The sequence below is a fragment of the Zootoca vivipara genome, chromosome 2 (assembly GCF_963506605.1).
Source record: "Zootoca vivipara chromosome 2, rZooViv1.1, whole genome shotgun sequence".
Taxonomy (NCBI): domain Eukaryota; kingdom Metazoa; phylum Chordata; class Lepidosauria; order Squamata; family Lacertidae; genus Zootoca; species Zootoca vivipara.
In genome coordinates, this window is record NC_083277.1 from 121351032 (window position 1) to 121373574 (window position 22543).

Consider the following 22543-nt stretch of genomic DNA (forward strand, 5'->3'; position numbering starts at 1 on the left):
CACCATTAGGTCCAGTCGTGACCGATTCTGGGGTTGTGGCGCTCATCTCGCATTATTGGCCGAGGGAGCTGGCGTACAGCTTCCAGGTCATGTGGCCAGCATGACAAAGCCGCTCCTGGCAAACCAGAACAGTGCACAGAAATGCCGTTTACCTTCCCGCTTGGAGCAGTACCTATTTATCTACTTGCACTTTGATGTGCTTTCGAGCTCCTAGGTGGGCAGGAGTTGGGACCGAGTAATGGGAGCTCACCCCGTCGCAGGGATTTGAACCGCCGACCTTCTGATTGGCAAGCCCTAGGCTCAGTGGTTTGACCCACAGTGCCACCCGCATCACAAGGCTTACTTATTTCCTAAACATGCATTGGTTCACAGAAATGGCTGTGAGTTGTCTGCAACCAGGCGCTGGAGCAAATGCTGTGAACCATAGGTGAGTTTTCCCAGGAGCTTTGCTAGCACCAGCCGAATACTCAAGATAACCTCACAACTGGTTCTAGATTCAGGTAGGTAGCTGTGTTGGTCTGACAGTTGAAATATATATAAAAAATTAAAAAAAATGTCCACTAGCACCTTAGAGGCCAACTAAGTTTGTTCTTGGTATAAGCTTTCGTGTGCATGCACAGATACAGATACATATATATCTCACAACTGGTGGAAGCTGTAGTGCTAAGCTTTCATGCAACACACTTGGGAAGCAGGCTAACTGACCTGCTCAAGGAAGGTAGTTACCATCATCAATGGGCATGTGATACTATGCTCCAGGGCTAAATGGAGCAATATCAGCCGCCTGTGGGGAACCTTTGGTGTGGTGGAGATCATGGCTACCTGTGGGCTGCTCTACTGTAAGGATCAAATCAAATAACAGCTAACACCTTCATAATGACTGTGAAACTTCTCTTTGTCCTGTGGAATGTAACAGGGAGGGGGTGAGGAGAGGCCAGGAGCAGCTGGCCAGGTACTCAAATTTCTACCTCTGAACCCCTCCTTTCTGTGATGTATCAATGCCATATTAGTGACATATTAGTGATGTATCTTTAGGGGTGTACCTTGGTGGTGGGATGCTAATAAAAAGGGAAGACCCCCTTTGTTCGGGGTCTCCATCTTGCTTCACCTTGTTGCAGGTGGGGCCCTGTCGTGACAGTACTTTCTTTAATAAAGGCCAAGCCTACTGGCTGCTGTTTTGCTGATATTCTTGGCTGGAGTCTTGTTTTGTCCAAGGGGAGCCCTCATATTTTCCGTTAACACAGACAAGCCATTTCCTTGCTGTGGGGTCTGTCCCACAATGTGCTGGAAGCAGGGGCAAGGAGGGAATATTTAGACCTTTTTGTTGTGAGTTTGCTTTTCCTTTAAATAAACCATTACAACCTGATCAGCCTGGTAGTGTGGACAGCTTTCTATGGGAACCTGAATATCCAGAACCCTGGGAGCCCTCCTGTCGCTCCGCGGGATAGAACAATGGCATTAGTAAAAACCATACTGGCTAGATTTTCTCAAAATCTGCACATAAAATTAATAGAAACTAACATCTATAAAAAGTAATAACTAGCCAACAGTACTATAGTTAGTACTACCGGTATATGCTCATTGCTCTCCAGGGGAGGAAGGAAAATGACACCACACAGAGCCCTCTCTACATTCTATTTCTATGGTCAGCAATACAGCTCTGTGGACTTAATGCTTTCTCATGCCAACTGGCATTTGTTGGGTTTGGCTGTTAACCTCCCACATCGACAGCCTCCCCACAGGTCACTTTTCTGGGCCACTCTTATTGCAAACCTGTTGCAAACCTGCGGGGGGCTCGGCAGCTACTCGCTCGCTTCCTAAGGATTTCCTTCTGCCGCGCCTGCAGACGGTCTCCGCTCCCCTCCCTCTCTCCGAGGCGAACCCAGCAGCAGAGGGTCTCGCGGGCGGGCGGGCGCGTGCGTCGCTGTTGCCAAAGCAACCGTGACCTAGGCGCGTCAGAAGCGTCGGCGTCGTGACGCGCACAGGGTTACGGCCTCACGTACTGGGGCGAGTGACGCAAGAGGCGGGCGCACGCACATGCACATATACACACGCGCGCGCGCGCGCGGCCAGGGGGAGGGGCCGGCGCTTCTTTCCCTTTTTCTGTTTCTTTTTTTTCTCCCCCCCCTTTCTTCCTTCCCCCCTTTCTCCTCCTCCTCCTCTCCTTTTTTAAATATTGTTTTTGGAGAAAGGTGCTGTTGTCCCCCCCTCCTTCCCTATTCACCTCCTTTTCTTTTGCCCCTCTTTTCTCCCCTCTCCCACACCGGCGGCCTTACCTGTCCTCGCGAGCCCCCTCGGCCAGATACCACCACAGCCGCCGCGCCAGGCCCCAACCAGCCTGCCTTGCTTGCTCGCTTGGCCTGCCAACCCTCCAACGAGCCGGGGCTTGATCCCCGCCTCTGGGCCAAGCTCCCCCACCCCCGTCCCACAGGGCCATTCCCCTCCGACCCTCATCGCCCTCCCTCCGTGCTCCATCCCACCTTGAGCCCGAGCCCCCCCCTCCCCACCGCGATCTTTTCCTCCCCTGCACTTGTTGCTCCGAAGGGCCTCCTTCCCCTGCCTCTCTCTCTTTCCCCCACCTCCACTTTCTCTTTGCCTCCTCTACCTACGCTCCGTCTCTCACGTCAGAGGAAGCGGGGAGCACAGCGGGTCTTTGGGCTCTCTTCCCCGCCTCGAGGAGGAGGAGGAAGGCAGGCGGCGGCGACGACAGCAGCAGCACCGCCAGGACACGGCAGCGAGGGGAGGGGGGCACAAGTTCCCCTCCTCTCTTCCCCCTTCTCCCGCCAAGGTAAGCGCGATCTCGTCCAAATTGGGGCTGGGATTGTAATCCCCCCATTTGTCTTTCCGCTTTTGGTATTGCGAGTTGTAGTATCGGGGTTCGGGCGATTTTTGGGGTTGCAAAGGCGGGTGCTTTAGATGTTCCTTGTTTGTTTTGTTTAAAGCCCCTTCCACGGTTAGTGCTCTGCGTAGGGGAAGACTTCGTTGTCCCGGATGTAGGAGATACTGGAAATTATATTTCCTGCTCCACCTGTGCAACAGGTCCGAATCCGAACAATGAATGGTGTTAAGAGAGAATTTGGAGTCTGTGATGAAGCAGAGAATGATGGACAGTGGTGTATGCCGTCGGAAACTATTTTCTCCTGTTGGTCTCCGTCTTAGCTCCCGCCTTGTGTTCAGAGAACGCAGCTGTCGAGAGAATCTTAGCAGAGACTCTTGTGCCCTCCTTCAGTGTGGCGCTTCAGATCTTTATTTCTCGGTCAAGTGGGCCATGGCAGTTGCAAGAGCTGGTGCATATTCCTTTATCCCAGCCAGGACTTTATGCTCTGAGATTCTCACACTGATAGATTTGGTAGTTTTACAGACGCTCTGCTTTTTGCTTATTTGTAGGGAGGATTACCGTATCTCTTGGTTGTCTGTGGCTCCTAAATATCCAGCAGTGGAGGTGTAAAAAGCATTTTCATCTGCTGCTAATGTCAAGAGATTTGGTAGTAGCATGATATTGTAAAGTTCTGAGAAATGCTGTATGAGAAATGCTAATGATACCAGCTGTGTGTTGGGTTCAATAAGCAAGGACAGGGAGATGTTCTCAGTGACAGCCTCTCAATCCTGGAACTCCTCCCACTGTGATTTTGCGAAAATCCAGGTCTGAGCAGCTTTTGGAAACAAGTCTACCTGTAAATGAGTTAAAGCATTGGTTTTCAACCAGTCACCCTAGGGTGACTTGAGGAACATTCAGGGGAACCCAGGGGGGCACCCTTTCATTAACTTGCAGCCCATATCTTTCTGCATTATCTTTCTCTGAGGAACATTCAAGGTAGCCAGCAGCTTTAACTTGCAGCCCATTATCTTCCTGAAATAAAGCAGCAATAAAAAAGTGAGGAAACACTTTTGCAAGACTGTTTATATTCTTAAAATCTCTCTCCCCCCCCCCAACAAAAATCCTTCCCAGCTTCAGTCTCACTTCTTCGAGGGTATTACATTACTTGGTCTTGCGAAGCTGTTGAGTATTCTCATGCAGGAGGTTCTCCCAGTTAAGTGTGCATGATGTGCCCCTTTATTTATTTATTTTGCTGTGAAAGTTTAAGTAGTGGCCCCTATGGTTTGGGTGGGATGTTCTGCAACATGTCTCTTCTGCTACAACTTATTCAGCATCTTATTATTATTATTATTTTTGTTCTTGTGAAGTCACTCCAAGGACCATCTTCGTTCTTTAAGGAAGATAGACATTTGATCCACAGCAACAGAGGGGACCTTTTGTTAGTGCTGAGGACCACATATCAGATATATGGTCAGGGGCTGTCAGCAGGTGGACATAATGTCAAAGGTGGACTGGGCACCCTCTTTGCTTGTTCTTCCTCTCTTTCTCCTGACTCCTGTCATCAACTTTTGTATATCCTACCCTAGTAAAGGCCACGCCAAGTTACTGAACTGCGGTTCCAGCAAATCCAACTTAAACTAAGATAATTGCTAAGAATGCCCAGCAGCATTTGCAAATTTGAGCTCATTGTAGAAACCTGACTCTCAGTTGAGCCTTTCCCACAGGTCCTTGAACGCAAATGGAGCCAGTGAATGCCACCTTGCAAATTCCATACCACAGAGATTGCTTCCTTGCACCCTACTACAAAACTAGAAAGCTGAAGCTCCATGTATGAGCTTGGAGGCTTGACCTTGAAGTACAGTCATACCTCGGGTTAAGTACGCTTCAGGTTGAGTACTTTCAATTAATCCGCCTGGAACAGATTAATCCACTTTCCATTACAGTGGTACCTCAGTTTATGAACACAATTGCATAGCTGCCAAGTTATCCCTTTTTTACAGGGATTTTCCCTTATGCTGAATAGGCTTCCTCGCGAGAAAAGTGAAAACTTGGCAGCTATGCAGTTGGTTCCTGAAGTCTGTTCATAAACTGAAGCAAACTTTCCCATTGAAAGTAATGGAAAGTGGATTAATCTGTTCCAGATGGTCTGCGGAGTACTCAACCTGAAGCGTACTTAACCCGAAGCATGGGTGTAATTGGTTCCGGAAGTCTGTTCATAAACTGAAGCATTCATAAACTGAAGCATTCATAAACTGAAGCATTCATAAACTGAAGCGAACTTTCCCATTGAAAGTAATGGAAAGTGAATTAATCCGTTCCAGATGGGTTCCAGATGGCATTCATAAACCGAAAATTCGTAAACCAAGGTGTTCATAAACCGAGGTTCCACTGTACTTTCAACGGGAAAGTTTGCTTCAGGTTAAGTACACTTCAGGTTAAGTACGGACTTCCAGAACCAATTAAGTACTTAACCTGAGGTACCACTGTATAGAGCAGGCATCCCCAAACTGCGGCCCTCCAGATGTTTTGGCCTACAACTCCCATCATCCCTAGCTAACAGGACCAGTGGTCAGGGATGATGGGAATTGTAGTCCAAAACATCTGGAAGGCCGAAGTTTGGGGATGCCTGGTATAGAGGTTAGAATGTCTTTCTGAAGGAAGCTAGGCTACTCTAGTCTCTACACTCCGTGTTTGAGCCTTCATGCTTGCTTGCCTCCCTCATCACTCCCCTGGTTTCTCTCTCTGGTTGCCATTGCTTTTGTTCAGAGAGGGACTGGAAGCCAGAGCTGTCAAAGAGGCAGAAGGGTGAGGCCTATTATTATTCATTTCATTTCTATACCACTTTATATATTTAAGGGGGCGAAATCCAAAGCAGTTTACAACCTAAACATCAAATAAAACAATCAAAATAAAGCATTACTAAAGAAAGGTAAATATAAAGTATACTCTTAAAGGAGCATAATTTACAGGAAACTAAAATATTATCTTAAAGATTTCAAAATAAAATGCTATGAAGGAGGTTAACTACAGATCTCACAGTTAATGCAGCAAACTTAACAAAAAAAACCCTCAAACATTTCAAAAGAAAAGATTACTAAATGAAGTATTCTGATACATCAATATCAGTGACCCCTCTGATGCCCCAGATAAGTAATATTGTGGTTCAGTGGGGCTGTGATAGCCTTATGTCTGAAAACCAAGGTAAGTGAAGGCATTAGTTTGGCACATTGAAGATGTGCAAAGTAGTCAGCATTTCTGGACTGTTGATTAATGTTGACATCAGACCACTGGGTATAGGGGGTATATAAATTAAATTATTATTATTATTAATAATAATAATGGAAAATATTCAAACATTTTATTCCTTTGTAAACAAAATGACCTTTTGTGTCTTGACCCGAGTGTGATGTGCCTCCTGATACTTTCTTCGGAGGGTGTTGGGGGCAGAATAATGGGTGTTTCAAGAGTGATAGTTGCTGAATGGAGAAAAGATGCTCTCAGTCAGTTTCCTTTAAAGATAGATACAGTGGTAGCCATTCACCTACCGGTAGGTAGTCCAAGTAAGCAACCTTTGCTGCAGTGGGTGGATTATGCAGCAACATTACTTTTTGGCAGGAACACTTGTGGTATATTTGAAGTAAAGTGTTTATTTTCTCTGTGAAAAGGGAAACCTGTTCAGTTGCTCAACTTTTGTATGTAGAAGGTCTAATTTGTTACCTGGCTTTGATGTGTACTCCTTGGGGAAGACCTCTCCTGCTATGAACCCAAAAGTACTTCCTTGGAAGTAAGTTCTCTTCAAGGCAACAGTGCTTCCAAGTAAATGTGCTTAAGGCTGCAATTCTAGACACACTTATTAGAGAATAAGTACAATTGAATTGTTGAATAAATGTGCCCGAGTTTGTGTTGCATGTCAGAATCTGGGCTGCTAGCTTTGGAAAACCTTGTTTCCATGTTGTTTTCTTGCCTGGGCAGGATATTTCTGGGGACAGATACGTTTAAGATTATGTACTAGGATACAGATGTATTGGGGCCATGTAAGCATCTAAAGATAGAAACTGTGAGCTCTTCAGGGGAGGGAACTGAGCAAAATCTGTAGGAGTGAAAATACAGTGACCTCTCTAAGAATTTCTGATGACACTGGGTTCTATTTCTGACCTTGCCATCTTACCAAGGGAGAGGACAGTTAGTCATGAAGGCTTGTTTCCATGTTTTACAGTGGCATGGGGATTGATTCTCATTGCCTAGACTTTTATCCCAGAAAGAGATAAATTCAAAGCAGACTGGCCATTTATGTTTCATTCCAAGCCACTTGCCTGGGAGTGGACCTCATTGAAAATGGGACTTATTTCTGAGTAGATGGATATAGGATTGCACTTCAAGAGAGGTTCCCAACATTGTGTTCTCATTGTGCAGAAAGTGATCAATTGGTACATAGGAACACTGAAAGCTGCTTTTACTGTGCCATACCATTGGTCCTTCTTAATATTGTTTGCCCTGACTAACAGTAGCCCTCCAGTGTTTCAGACAGGGGACCTTCCCAACCCTACCTGGAGATGCTAGGGATTGAAGCTGGGACCTTTGGCATGTAAAGCTGATTTTTCCCTGCTGAGCTGTGGCCTTTCTCCTTAGGTTGGTACAATGTGATGGCAGTCCTTTGTCTCTGCTAGGGTGGTTGAATTCAGTCAGTACCCTGGAAAGGCATCTCTCTCTCTCTCTCTCTCTCTCTCTCTCTCTCTCTCTCTCACACACACACACACACACACACACACACACACACACAATCTTCACCTGTTGACAAAAGGTAGGTGCATGTGTGTCCCAGACTAGGACTCTGGAGAGCAGGAGCCTATACTTGTCCATGTCTTCAAATTTAGTTGTCTCTCCTCTCCCTCAGACTTGAGATATTTCTTCCATCTGATCATTTCACTTACCATTTTCTGTATATTAAGCTCCTTGCCCATTCATGCTCCAGATGGGGGGCATTTGTGGGAACAGCCTGGGTTGTGGAGCGGCTTTGAAAAATGTCCAAGCATCTAGAAACAAGTAGCTATCATCTAAGAAGTTGATAGAAAAATTCAGTAAGGGTTAGGGCTTGCATCTAGGGGTTTTTCCCCCATTTGCAGATATAACAAAGAAGCAACTCAATTCACTGACATTAATAGTAAAAATACTCCATCCGTCTTGACTTAGACTCATAAATTAACGTACACAACATATATGCCCAAATATGTATCAAAATGAGATTGATGATTATAAACTGTACACTCAAATGTAGAAAAAGTGGTGAAATTTTCAGAGCACTGAGATGATGGGTGTTTATTCTTCCAGCCTTGTGGTGTAAGTCTCTTTGCAACCATAAGACAGTGTTAGAAATTAGCCAGGCACATTTTGCACAGGTCCAATTGTGACCACATGGAGATATCTTGATGCCAGGTTGGCGAATGACATCTCCATCTGGCTGGCCCCTTCAGCTTTCTTCAGCAGGTAAGGAGAAGAGCTTATTTACTGCATCTATATCCCACCTTTTTCTCCAAGGAGTACATGGTTCACCTCCCTCCTCAGTTAATCCCTACAACGACCATGTGAGGAAGGTTCAGAGACTGTGACTGGCCCAAGGTCACCCAGTGAGCTTCATGACTGAGTGGGGATTAGAACCCTGGCCTTCCAGGTCATAGTCCAACACTCTTAAGCACTACAACACCCTGGCTTCCTAGAGTACTTCTGCTATGGAACAGCTATATAAATTTAGTAGGCAAATAAATAAGGGGAAAGCAAAATGTCACTTAGAGAAGGATCTGAAATACTTCGCTTGAAGCTCGATTGTGTTTTAATCTGGATTGCTTCATTTGATGTTTTAATGTGTTGTAAATGGCTTTGAGTTTTTTCTTTAAAATATAAAGTGGTAAGGTAAAGGTAAAGGGACCCCTGACCATTAGGTCCAGTCGTGACCGACTCTGGGGTTGCGTGCTCATCTCGCATTATTGGCCGAGGGAGCCGGCGTATAGCTTCCAGGTCATGTGGCCAGCATGACAAAGCCGCTTCTGGCAAACCAGAGCAGCACATGGAAACGCCGTTTACCTTCCCGCTGTAGCGGTTCCTATTTATCTACTTGCATTTTTACGTGCTTTCGAACTGCTAGGTTGGCAGGAGCTGGGACCAAGCAATGGGAGCTCACTCCGTCACAGGGATTCGAACCGCCGACCTTCTGATCAGCAAGCCCTAGGCCCAGTGGTTTAATCACAGCGCCACCTGGGTCCCTAAAGTGGTATAGAAATGTAATTATTATTATTGTAGAATTGTAGAGCTGGAAGGGACCCAATCCCCTGCAATGCAGGAATCTCAGCTAAAGAATCCATGACAGATGGCCACTCAACCTCTGTTTAAAAACCTCCAAGGAAGGAGAGTCTACCAGCTCCCGAGGGAGACTGTTTCACTGTTGAACAGCTCTTAATGTCAGAAAGTTTTTCCTGATATTTAGTTGGAATCTCCTTTTGTTGTAACTTGAAGCCTTTGGTTCAAGTCCTACTCTCCAGAGCAGAAGAAAACAAACCTGCTCCATGTGATAGCCCTTGAGATATTTGAAGATGGCTATTATATCTCCTCTCAGTCTCCTCTTTTTCAGGCTGAACATCATTGGCTCCTTCAAGTGCTCCTTGTAAGGCTTTGTTTCCAGACCCTTGATCATCTAAGTTGCTCTTCTCTGCACACCTTCCAGCTTGTTCAAAATCCTTCTTAAATTGTGGTGCCCAGAATTGGACACAGTATTCCAGGTGTGGTCTGACTTAAGGCAGAATAGAGTGGTACTATTACTTCCCTTGATCTGGACACTATACTTCTGTTGTTGCAACCTAGAATAGCTTTAGCTGCTGGATCACATTAAGCTTGTGGTCCGCCAATAAACAATGAAAAATAAATAGGAACAATAAACTCTACGGGGGGAGGGATGGCACATAGACAGTCTGTTGTAGCAACTGTGACCTAGGCTATTTGGTGATCAGCTTATATGTCTGAGTTTCTAACACTTTAAGGCAGGCATCCCCAAACTGCGGCCCTCCAGATGTTTTGGCCTACAACTCCCATGATCCCTAGCTAACAGGACCAGTGGTCAGGGAAGATGGGAATTGTAGTCCAAAACATCTGGAGGGCTGAAGTTTGGGAATGCCTGCTTTAAGGGCTTGCAGGGTCCACTATCCTAGTCTATCTGTTGGGTCCTACATTCCAGGAATATGATTTAAGAGTGTATGAACAGCTGCAAATATCACTGATTTTTCCAAAGCAAAGTTAATACAAGCAATAATTTCTTGCCAGAAAGAGTCATTGACAGGACATGCCCACATCTTTCCCTTCCAGTTGCAGTATTTCAGATTTTGGCAGGGCTGGTTCCTAAAAACACTAGTCATACTCTGACTATGGGTCTACTTAGAGTATGACTGTTGGGATTCTGGACAGTATAGAGTTAACACTCCAGGAGGCATTCTGATTCACTGGGTGCCTCCCATATTATCCGGGCACTTTTTCCTTTGTTCTTGTGATTTATTTTGGTTATCTTCCCATGGTGTTGGTGACTAGGAATTCCAACATTTTCTCCCATGCCTGTTATGAAATCTGTGCAGAAAAAGTCTTCTAGCTTGTGTGAATATGTATTTTAAAAAAGGTGTCTAGTTTTATTCCATTTCTTGGGCTTTGCATTGAGCACAAAATTTCATTGAGTTCTGGAAGCTGCCTTACGTACTAGATCAGATGAACTGAAAATATTCAGACATTTTTTACAATTGCTTGCTACTATCATAATGGACAGCAGAGACAATAACTGAATAGAATTGTTTCCCCTTAGATAAAAACACCACCACCTTGATATACTGCAGTGTTGATCATGATTCTGTGGTGTTGCTTGTCTTCTCTAATCTTGGATGTACAATATATGCACAAGAATTTCCCACCTCCATCAGTTTACAGTTTAGTGGTTATCCTACTTGCTAAAATGGAACAGATGAACACATGTGCATGCCTACAAAAGAAAACACAGCTGGCAACAGAGTTAATTTTAGACTTCGTCTGTATCCACTGCTTTGCGGAAAGGAATTCCACCAGTGACAAATATCAGTGGAGACTTTTGACCTTTGGCAGTTGATCAGTTCTTGTAGGGTAGAAACCAAAGTGGAATTCAGCAATGAAAAGTCAATCATCATTTAGAATAATGAAGATATCTCCTTTCACCTTTGTGCTCTGCCTAACATTGGCAGCTGCTGACCTTCACCCCACTTTTAAAGCACAAATTGGTAGTCTTCAATTAGCTAATTTTTCCATGAAGTCTCTTTTTACTGAATCAGTAGCTTATCAGCTGCTGGACTTGAAGCTTTATTTTGTTAAAGCCATTTATCCCCCAGTTAGCTTGGCATATTTCTATGGAAATAGAAATTCCTCCCCTTTTTAGGCCAAAGGCTCTGTAGAAGTGAGGATGAGACTGTCTCAGGCTTATTCAATTGCTCATTTGTTTGATACTATTAGTATTACAAGGCAGCATCTGTGCTGGACATCTGCCCCTTCAGAAGATGTTGTTTTGTTGGAGGTGTTAAGGGGGTTTGGGTTGTACTCTATTGCTTTTAGCAATTCATTTTTTAAATTTTTTTTGTTTATTAAGATTTTTCAACTTAAAATTACAAATCATATTATAATACCATATAGAAAAAAGAAATTATTTGCTTTTAGCAATTCAAATGGGGTGAAAACCAGGGAAAACTTGATTTAGTGTAGGGGCATTTGGGCATTTCTGTTTACAGTATTTGTAAAGTAAAATGTATACATGTGGTCATCCAAACTGCTTAAATTGAGAGAGTGGGAGTTCTGGATAGGTAAGAGTCTCTATTGGGAAAGATGTAGATGCCTTTTTAGGGTACATGCGGTCAAAAACACTGAAGTATTACTTTACAATGCATTATAAGCACAGGATTAGTGTGCAAGCCATATTTATCTCCTAGATGTCTCATAGAATCAGAGTTGGAAGGGACCCTGAGGACCATCTAGTCCAACCGCCTAGATGGAACATGCAGCTGGCCCTTGTGGGGATCAAACCTGCAACTTCGGCATTGTCAAGGTGCCCTGGAATCGGGGAGGTTGGAACTTATTGAGTTTTCCTCTCTATTTCCTCTTTGCTTACCATGCTATGACCAACTCTGATTGCTTTCTTAGATCAAAGGTCAGAGGAGCTGAATGTTGTTGGTGGCAAGGGCTGCAGAGAAGCAAGGAAGACTTGATGTCTAATGTGCTTCCTGTTTCAATTATGAATGTGTATGCTGTTGGCAGGATGGAATGGCTATATCTTAATTTGAAATAAAAAAATTCTTGAATTTCCAGAGACATACTGGTATCTTTGATATTAATTAATATACTGTTCTATGCTTTTTTGGGGGGTAATTTTAGCAGCAATATGACTTGTTTAACTTGAAGTATTAAAATATGAAAATTGAAGCAACAGCAGACTTAAAATGGGAAACACACTGAAGCTGAGAAATCCTTTAAATAAAACTTGCCTAAATATTAGATAAGGTAATATCCAGAGTCAGGATGATTTAGTGTCTGCTCAATGATTCAAGTGAAAGTACGGTATTTCTACTTGAGCATATATAAAAAGCAACTATGGTGAGGTAGCTGTTTTGAAAAGTTTATGAAGATGGAGAACCACCTTTGTAGCTACTTTATTTTGAACCAAGGTATGGTTACCATTAAAATCAACCTGATCTACCTATAAGGGAAGATGTGTGCACAGATGCAAGCTTCTGTACTACATATGCAGTGTGAATGCTTAATTCCATTATAATGATCATCTGGGCCTTCCTGGATTTGCTGGAGTTGCCTCTATGCTAATAGAGATGCAAAGCTGGGTTGGCACCCTTAAGTTCTTTAACCTGGGTATGGGCTAGTACATATTGAAGCTTGCATTTATTGTTAAAATGGTAATGGAATTCAAGCTTGAGCAGATCATTATGAAAATGAATGGCTTATACAGATACTAGTTTTATTGTTTTTTTTACGAAAACTGCATGTTCTCATTCAAACAGCAAAGGAAATTTTAAGAATTGAGAAGCTAATGAAATTTGACGAGCTTTTGGATCAGAAAATCAGATGTGAAAGAAAGCTGTCAATTATATGAATGTCATAATGCATTTGGCAGGTTTTAATGTAGAGAAATGCCAGGAGAGCTTGGAGATCATGGAATTAAAATAATAAAATCATAATGTTGGAAGAGATTCCAAAGGTCATCTAGTCCAACCTGTTGAAATTCAGGAATCTCAACTAAAGTATGCCTGACGGCTGGCCATCCAACCTCTGCTTAAAAATTTCCAATGGGGAGCCCCAGTGTTTGAAATTAGCCAGGCGCATTTTGAACTTGGCTTTTGACCACGTTCTGAGCAAGTGAAGATGCCTGGGCACCAGGATGAGACCTGACATCTCCACTATCTGGGGTTCATTGGATCTGGACAGTTTCTGCACACTAATACCGCATCCTGTAGAATTCTATCCATTACATGTTATCTGCACAATTGGAATGAATTTCTGGAACCAAGTTGCTTTTTCTGTGCAGCACAGGCAGGAGCAGTCACCATTAAGAAAAAGCAGTAGGAATAGGCCAATATATATATATGGACTGTCCCTGGATCAAGTGACTTTTCTTTAAGTTCTCAAAGCTCTTAATCTAGTTTAAGGTTGTCATCTGAACTAGCCAGATGTTTAACTGAGAATCAATCACAGTCACTCCTTCATTTGAAAAATAAGACTTTAGAGCCGTCTTGCCCAAAATGGCAACTAGACAATCCGTTTTGGTGACTTCAACCTTGATTCAAGGAGCCATTTGGTGCCTAGCTTATATATATGAGTTTCTAATACTGGAGAGCCTCCTCAGGGTGTCCGTTCCACTGTCGAACAGCTCTTATCGCTAGAAAGTTCTTATGTTTAGTCGGAATCTCTTTTCTTGTACAATGGTACTTCGGTTTAAGTACTCAATTGGTTCCGGGGTGCCATTTGCTCCCCGAAAAGTACTTAATCTGAGGAGCGATAGCGCGTGCGAGCGAAGTGCCAATAGAGCGTTTCTGCGCAAATCGCACATATCGCTTCTGCACATGCGCGCTCTGCAGAACCCAGAAGTAAACACTTTCGGGGCCACGGAGTACTTAAACCGAAAGTACTCAAACCAAAGCATACTCAAACCGAGGTATGACTAACTTAAATCCATTGGTTTGGGCCCTACCCTTTGGAGCAGCAGAAAACAAACTTGCTCCATTTGAAGGAGGGTACAGTACAAGCTGATGTATCCTTGGTAAAAGATTAAAATAGGGCCTATGGGATACCAGCATTGGCTTGTTAGAAATCGAATTTCAGAACTAGAATTGGTTTCTCTAAATGAAAGATCATGATGTAACAACATAAATGTTTGAAATCACTCCCCCCCCCTTAAACATAAATAATGCCAATTTAAAAAACAACCCCAAATCCTTAAAATGACAGGTATGTGAGAGCAATAGAGCAGAAATGTAATTTAAGAAATGCTTAATTCATGTTAGCTTTTGTCGAAATGTGGAACTGTTTTTCTTTCTTTTCATTTTTTAAAAAAATATGGTTGAAAGTAAAAGAAGTTATGTGGCAGGACATTCTTATTGCAAGAAGTACTTTTGTGTGTGTCTGTCCTGAATGTACTGCCTGTCAATGGCTGACCCAGAGTTTGAGTATTATGGGGGGAGGAAATCTCTCTATCCACTTTCTCCAATCGATGCATAATTATATAAACCTCTGTCTTATTTTCACCCCATACTTGACTTCTTCCACCCCCCAAATTCAAACACTTTCCTTGTAGGGAAGGTGCTCCAAAGCTTTGATCACACTGTTCTCTACATTTTGCAGCTTCATAATACCTTTTAGAGTGACTGGGATTATACATAACATTCCAGATATGGCCAGATTGCAGATTTGTATAAAGGAATTATGATACTGGTTATGTTACTGGTGATGGAGAAGACTAGGATGAGGAATTCCTCCCTGGCTGTGCCCGCTTTTTATCCAGCTTGAAGAAGGATGTGAAACAAGACTTTAAATAACTTGTCCAAATCGTAACTCCTCACTTTGCTAGTAGTTGACACGCTGAAACTCCAAAGGGGAAGGCTATTTTTAATCTGAGGCTAGGCTATAGCCTTGAGGCAAATCATTATGTGTAGGTTTGGGGATTTTTGTTGGTACCTGCAGCTGTGAAAGAATAATTTGGGCTGTCCATTTGTAAATGGAAAGTCCTATTGCTGCCTATTAAAAGTGATGGGAATAGATTTGAATTTGCAAGGTGCCTCTAATTGGTTTAGGAATTAAAGGGATGCAAATTGAAATTTGAACTATAGACATAAGCTGCTAGACCTGATTGGAGCTGTGGTTCACCTACCGTAGCTAAGCCATCTCCTGTTGTGACGCCACCGCCGCCAGGCTTCACAGGCTGCCACCACTACTGCCACCACCTACCGTCGCCATCATGAGGCCTCACAGGTTGCTGTTGGTTGTGCTGCTGCAAGGCCTTGCAAGTGACCACCCCCATCAGCTTCTGTTGCTGTCACGAGGCCTCACAGGCTGCTGTCGCCACCGTGAAGCCTTGAAGGCTGCTACTGCTGCTACTGCCACCACCTCCCATCGCCGCTGTGAAGCCCCACAGGCGGCCGCTGCTATGCCATCTGCTCCCATCACCACCACAAGGTCTCGCAGGCTGCCACTGCTTGTGTTGTGGGGAGGGGGGCAGGGAGTTCCCTCCCACTTGTAGCAGCATAGTGCCACAGACAGCTAACAAGGGACCCGAGCAACAAACAGACAACACGGTAATGTTAGCAAAACAATGAAAAGGTAAACAACCGTGAAGTGCAAATATTTAAATGTATATGCACCAACAACCTTCACATATACAAGGAGATTCAAAATTGTGTACAAAATCTCATGCTCGAAGTCTTAAAAGTCCAGTATAAAGTGCAATAATCAAGTCCGATAATAAAGTGCTATCATGCGTTCGTATCTCTTCCCATGCGTTCTTATCTCATCCGACGGGCGGCTAGCTTCTTCCCTGTTTCACAGGAATGGTTTCCTCAGGGGGCGGACTCTTTCTTAAGTAATAAATTTGTATAAATTTATATGATGTACCATAAATACTTATACATTTCTTTAAAACATTGTACAGAAATGTTTAAAATTACTCACCAAAGGTTCATGTGTAAAAGCTTAACAAGACTACCAAAGCTCACAATTCTCAAAGATGGATGAAATGCAACAGTTACTTACAAGGTTAAATACAAGGTTCAGTCAGTAAATCATTTCAAATCAACCAGTCCTTGCAGGAAGTACAACACTTCTCATGAATAGGATAAAAACGTTCCCCACCATATCCTTGAAATTCCTCATTTATAGAAAGGCACTAAATTCTGCTTGGAGATTTAACCCCGCGGGTGCTAATGATCCGAATCTATGTATCCAGTATGCCTCTTTTTGGTGTAGTTTCCTTTTCAAAACCTCAGCATTTATTCCAGAGTGTTTGTGCTTACAAATAATAAACCATTTATAATACGTAGCTCTATGGTTTTGCTCAATAATTTTTTTCGTTCCCCCCCCCCGCCACCTGGCACACAGCTCTCTTGGCTGGGGAAGGCAGGCAGGCAGGCAGGCAGGCAAGAGAGCAAGCGCCTGCCTGCCTTCCATGCCGCCAGTCCCCCGGAGCTCATAGGAACGCATTGATTAAGTTTCAATGCATTCCTATGGGAAACCGCGACTCACTAGACGAATTTTTTGTAGGACGAATTGAGTCCTGGAATGAATTAAATTCGTCTAGCGAGGCACCACTGTAATTGGTAGCAAATATATACAATCATTCACCACAGCCGTGGTAAAGACATACCATGTTTCCCCTTTTTTAATACGTAGTCAAAAAGTAAGGCATGGCAGGGTTTTTAATCGTTTGAGAAATGTAAGACATACCCCGAAAATAAGCCATACTTTCGCGACGTGCGGAGCAAGACCACCGAGTGCCCCAGCCAGCTAGCGGGACCCAGCACGGCGGCTGCAACAGGAGGAGGAAGCCTGCCGGGTTGGGTCGGTGCCCGGAAGCGGCGGCAGCGGCTGCAGCGCCGATAAAGCGTGCAGCAGTGCCGCACGGAGCACCAAGGGCACAAGCCAGCAGGACCCAGCTCCTGCAATGCTGGCCATGGCAGGAGGAGGAAGCCTGCCAGGTCGGGTTGGCGGCGGCTGCAGCGCTGACAAAGCGCGAAGCAGCGCTGCACTCTCTCTCTGTGTGTGTGTCCGTCTCTTTCTCTGTGCGTGCGTGCGCGTCTCTCTCTCTCCCCGTGCGTCTTTCTCTCTCTCCCCCTGTGTGCGCGTCTGTCTCTCTCTGTATGTTTGTGATCGCGTCTCCCCCCCCCCCGACAGAAAAAAGGTGCCGCGCAGGTTCCTCTTCGGCTCGTCATTCAGCTGCCCTGGCCTCCTCGCCGAGAGCTGACGCCGCTCCTCTCCCCCTCCTTCCCTTTTCCCCCTCCCCTTCCTTCCGTCGATCCCCCTCGCGCTTCTCTCACGAGCGTCTCGGAGCGGGACGGATCCCAGCCTCCCTCCTCATTCCCCGGCCAGCGTGAGAGAGCCCGGGGAGCAGCCTCTATACCTCTGTGCGCGCACACACCCGGCCGCCGCCGCCTTTGAAGCCATGGCGGCGAGCGCCAAGCCAAAGCAGGAGGAGAAGCACCTAAAGCTGCTGAGGGAGATGTGCAGCCTCCCAGTGCTCCCACCCAACCGCAAGTGCTTTGACTGCGACCAGCGCAGTCCCACCTACACCAACATGACGGTGGGCAGCTTCATGTATGCCTCCTGCTCCGGCATCCTACGAGGTTTAAATCCACCTCACTGAGTGAAGTCCCCCCCCCCCCCGTGTGCACGTCTGTCTCCTAGACAGGTGGCCACCCAGCCTCTGCTTAGAAGCCTCCAAGGAAGGAGAGCCCTTGATTCAGGATGGGGAGGAGGGGAAACGGAGACAATAGAAGAGGCAGAAAATGCGTGCGGAAGAGAGCGCCAAGCGTCCTGAGCCAGTGGGACCCAGTTGTACCGGCACTTTTTTAAAAAAAGACACCCCCTGAAAATAAGCCACCGTGTGTTTTTTTGAGGGGAAAAAGTTGTAAGACGGTGTCTTAAAAAAGGGGAAACACGGTACTAGGAGTCCAAGTCTAAAGCAAGCAAGAGGACAAGAAGTTACACAGAAACGTTATCAATATTCCCTGCAGAAACTGCGTATGCCCAAATAACAGTTCCCACGGAAATTGTCCTTGCATAGTCAAGCTTTTTGCTGCTGCTTGAATCTTCTTCTCTGTTTCTGAAATGAATGAATCTTACAGACACACACATACACACACACACACACAAACAGAGAGAGAATCTTCGTCTAAGCAATCTGTAGTGTTATGTACCATACTTTTCTGTGTATAAGACTAGGTTTTTTCTTAGAAAAATTATGCTAATACGTGGGGGTCGCCTTACACATGGATAGTGTATAGGGTGGACGTTGATTGGTTGCTGCTGTGGCTGTCAGCAGCTATTGGGGGAAATAGAATCATAGAGTTGGAAGAGACCACAAGGGCTCTACACGTGCTGGCTATTTGTTTGAATTCCTCTTTGGTGGTTTCCCCCCTTTTCCATTTTTGGTACATATAAGCCATGGCACGATTTTCTCGAGGCAATAAAATATAAGACGTACCCCAAAAATAAGACGTACTGGGGTACTGGTAGTGGTGGGAGCAGGTCTGCATGGTGTTTCTGCAGCGCGCGCCACGCCGAGTCCCAACCCAGCTGACCCGGCAAAGACAGCAGCGCGCGCCGTGCCGAGCCCCGACCCAGCGGGAGCCGCCAAGGGCAGCAGCGTGCGCTGCGCCGAGCCCCGACCTAGCGGGAGCTGGCAAGGGCAGCAGCGCGTGCCGCGCGGAGCCTCAACCCAGCAAAACTCTCTGAAAGCTTAATAAAAAATAAAAAAGCTTAATAAAAAAATAAGACATCCCCTGAAAATAAGCCGTGGTGTGTTTTTTGGAGGAAAAATAAATATAAGACGGTGTCTTATTTTGTGAGAAACACAGTAGTAGGGCATGTTATTGGTTGCTGTGTCAATGACTGTTGTTGATTGGCTGATGCTGTGGCAATTGGGTGGGCGATTGCCACCTTCTGCCAGCGACGGCACAGACCCTCCCCCCCAAAAGCTCAACAACTCTGGGCAATCCTCTAAGAAAGCTCAACAACTCTGTGCCATCTCCCCCCCCATTTTCTTAAATTTGAGCCCCCCAAAATTGTTTGTTGTTGTTTAGTCATTTCGTCGTGTCTGACTCTCCGTGACCCCATGGACCAGAGCTCGCCAGGCACTCCTGTCTTCCACTGCCTCCTGCAGTTTGGTCAAACTCATGTTGGTAGCTTTGAGAACATCGTCCCCTTCTCCTTGTGCCCTCCATCTTTCCTAGCATCAGGGTCACATTGAAAATCTGACTTGAACTCTGAAGGCAACTAATTTGAAATATATTTTTCATTCATAATTTAACACATTATTCATGTTGTTTTCATGAACACAGCCAATTACATGCTGCAACTGATAATGCAAGCTGAGTGCAATATGCTTATCTTTTTTCTAAAATGGTTCACACTCAAATGAGAAGAAATTATCCATGGGGGGGAGGAATTAATTAGTTCTTATTTAAAAACATAATTTGTTTGAGCTTCATTTATACTTGATTGTATGAACAAAGGGAGAAAAAGAAATAAAACTGGGATATCAACAAGAGCTCTTGACTTTGTGATTGGGGCTATGCATAAACCATGTGGAGTTCATGTTGTCTTTCTTCATGTGGTGCTGCTTGCTCACATTCTGTTTTAATGCCACCACACTATTCTTTGTCTATGTGGAAAGAGAACGTGATGCTTTCTAGACATTGAGGATTGCAGCTCCCATCAGCCCATCCAACATGGCCAATGGTCAGGGATTATGGGAGTCACAGTCCAACAATGTCCGGAGAGCATCACATTGACTATCCCTGCTAGACGTGTCAGGGAAGTCAAAAGGCAGAGCATTAGCCTTTCCCACTCCCCCTTTTTTGGTTGGAAATAATACACCTCTTTATATCTGTTGACTGATGACTGCCAGGGGCAAATAACTTAACTGGGGGGGGGGGGCTACAGGGTGGGAGAGGGGGGAAAGCTTTGTTGTACAAGAGGAAGTACTTTTGAAGGACTTGTGCTGATGGGGCTTGTTAGGTCAATCCCGCCCCAGTGTATTTGAAAGTGCTATAAAAATGTTAGGTGTTGTTGTTAACAGCTATAAAAAGAGTTGGGATTCTGAGGATGCAGTATTTTTTTTTTTGCCAGGCAGTGCTTGTGCTTTCATTGTTTTGATTTTCTTTTGCACCTCTGGCACATAACTTCTAAGTCTTGATCCCAAACTCCTCTCTTAATCATAGCCCCATTGGAGATAACGAGTATCATAATTAGAATAATTTACAGTGATACCAGTTTATAATCTGTTGTTGTTTAGTCGTTTAGTCGTGTCCGACTCTTCGTGACCCCATGGACCATAGCACGCCAGGCACGCCTGTCTTCCACTGCCTCCCGCAGTTTGGTCAAACTCATGTTCGTAGCTTCGAGAACACTGTCCAACCATCTTGTCCTCTGTCGTCCCCTTCTCCTAGTGCCCTCAATCTTTCCCAACATCAGGGTCTTTTCCAAGGATTCTTCTCTTCTCATGAGGTGGCCAAAGTATTGGAGCCTCAGCTTCACGATCTGTCCTTCCAGGGAGCACTCAGGGCTGATTTCCTAATCTACTGTGTGCTTATGTCCCAGTTGCTTTCTTCTCCTTCTGGCTCAGTGCTTTAAGATCACCCAGAAATTAGCTGCCTGGCAACATAAAAGTGCAGATATTAAAATGAATTACTTTCCTTCCAAACGTTTCCATTATCTTGCTAAATTTAGACCCTACTACAACTTTGGAATTGAGATCTCCTGGAATTTTAGCAAGAGTCAAGACAGATAATATCCAGTCTCTGCAAGTACTGGAGAAGAAAGATACTGGTAGCTTTTGTGTCTGTCATCCGAATTAAACTTGCATCCAAATGCCACAAGCCACGTTTCTGTGTCATTCACAAAGCTCATGATGCAAACTCTCGGTAGCTTTATTTCAGGAGTGGTTTGGTTGTTAATAAAGTATGACTGTCTTCTCCTTAAACTAAAATCTGCGCATCGATGACCCGTCACCCGCATGGAGTAAATAAGACACAAGGACACGTGATTTTAGGTTAATGGGTAAATAAAGGCCACAACTTTATTGGTTATAGCATGTGAGTTGTATTGGCTTAGGCATTGGATGGGAATGCAACACGTGACTCCACCCTATCGGTGTGGAGACACTTAAAGGTTAACAAACAGTGGGAGGAGCTTGTTGATGCAAATACTGTACAACTGGAAGCTTCCTTTGACGTCACCAGGGGTCGTGCCTAACCCAAGTAGGGCATTGGACGGGATCCACAACCGCCGGATCCCCTTAACGGGATCCCCTTAGGAGGAGCCTTAACCTGACCTCCAACACACAACACAGATACATCACATATTGAATACCAAAAGTTGTGACGAATTGCTATGAGGTAGGCGAAAAAACCAAGAGGCCAGTGCCAATTTGCCAAATGGATTAAAAAAACTCCTACCAGGCCCCTTGGGCAACCAAGGCAACCAACCGAAGTCCACAGCAAGGTCAAAGAAAAGCCATGCCTAAAGGGAGGGAGGGTGGGTGATCCGATGAGGGCAGGAATCCTGCCGCAGCAGTCGTTTAAACGGAGCTGGACTCCGCCCCCCCGTGAACCCTATTGGCTGGCAGAGGGGTATGATGCGGCGACAGGGAGGGCCTGGTGCAGGGGGGCTGACCATGCCCTCCTGCAGACACGGGAGGCGGGCTCTGCACGCAATCCCTCCCCTCTGGAAGGGAGAAGAGTCCTTCTAGGAGTTACCATCAAAAATGCTTTGGTGGATTGTATATGGCCAATGAAGAAGTTGGTGTCAGCTGATTGGGTTAGTTCATACAGGGGAAGGTACTCTTTGAAGTCCAACTTCCTTTTGCTTCAGTTATTTTAAAGTGATGCCCACCTTTACAACCTACACAGAGCTCTTTCCCTCGCAAGATTAGGGCTTGCCGATTAGAAGGTTGGCGGTTCGAATCCCCGCAACGGGGTGAGCTCCCATTGCTTAGTCCCTGCTCCTGCCAACCTAGCAGTTCGAAAGCATGTCAAAGTGCAAGTAGATAAATAGGTACTGCTCTGGTGGGAAGGTAAACAGCGTTTCCGTGCACTGCTCTGGTTCGCCAGAAGCGGCTTAGTCATGCTGGCCACATGACCCAGAAGCTGTACACCGGCTCCCTCGGCCAGTAAAGCGAGATGAGCGCCGCAACCCCAGAGTCATCCGCGACTGGACCTAACGGTCAGGGGTCCCTTTACCTTTTTAAAGTCTACAATAAGTGAATTCTTTAATAACAACCAGTCCTTCAACCAGCATAGGCAGAATGCCTTGTGATATAATCTCAAATCTGGCAGGGAGAGATCTCCTTTTTCTTTAGCATCTATCAATACACATGGGCCACTCCAAGCTGAAGCTTTAGCTTCTGAGCAACAGTGGGCCTTCTGCACAGCTGTACAAATGCATGTACCTACCGTCTACCCA

At 45.1% G+C, this 22543-nt stretch overlaps 1 protein-coding gene across 9 annotated transcripts in view; it reads left to right on the forward strand.

Moving 5' to 3' along the window:
* The first annotated feature begins 2106 nt into the window (after positions 1-2106).
* Positions 2107-22543, forward strand: part of R3HDM2 (R3H domain containing 2) — a 132426-nt gene continuing 111989 nt past the window's right edge. For 6 of the 9 annotated variants that reach the window (XM_060272171.1, XM_035102284.2, XM_060272170.1 and 3 more), the window contains exon 1: positions 2109-2788. The gene's annotated coding sequence lies outside the window, so the exon portion shown is untranslated. Of the gene's footprint in view, positions 2789-22543 lie in introns of all 9 variants that reach the window. The other 3 variants (XM_035102224.2, XM_060272169.1, XM_060272172.1) reach the window with 2 other exon arrangements.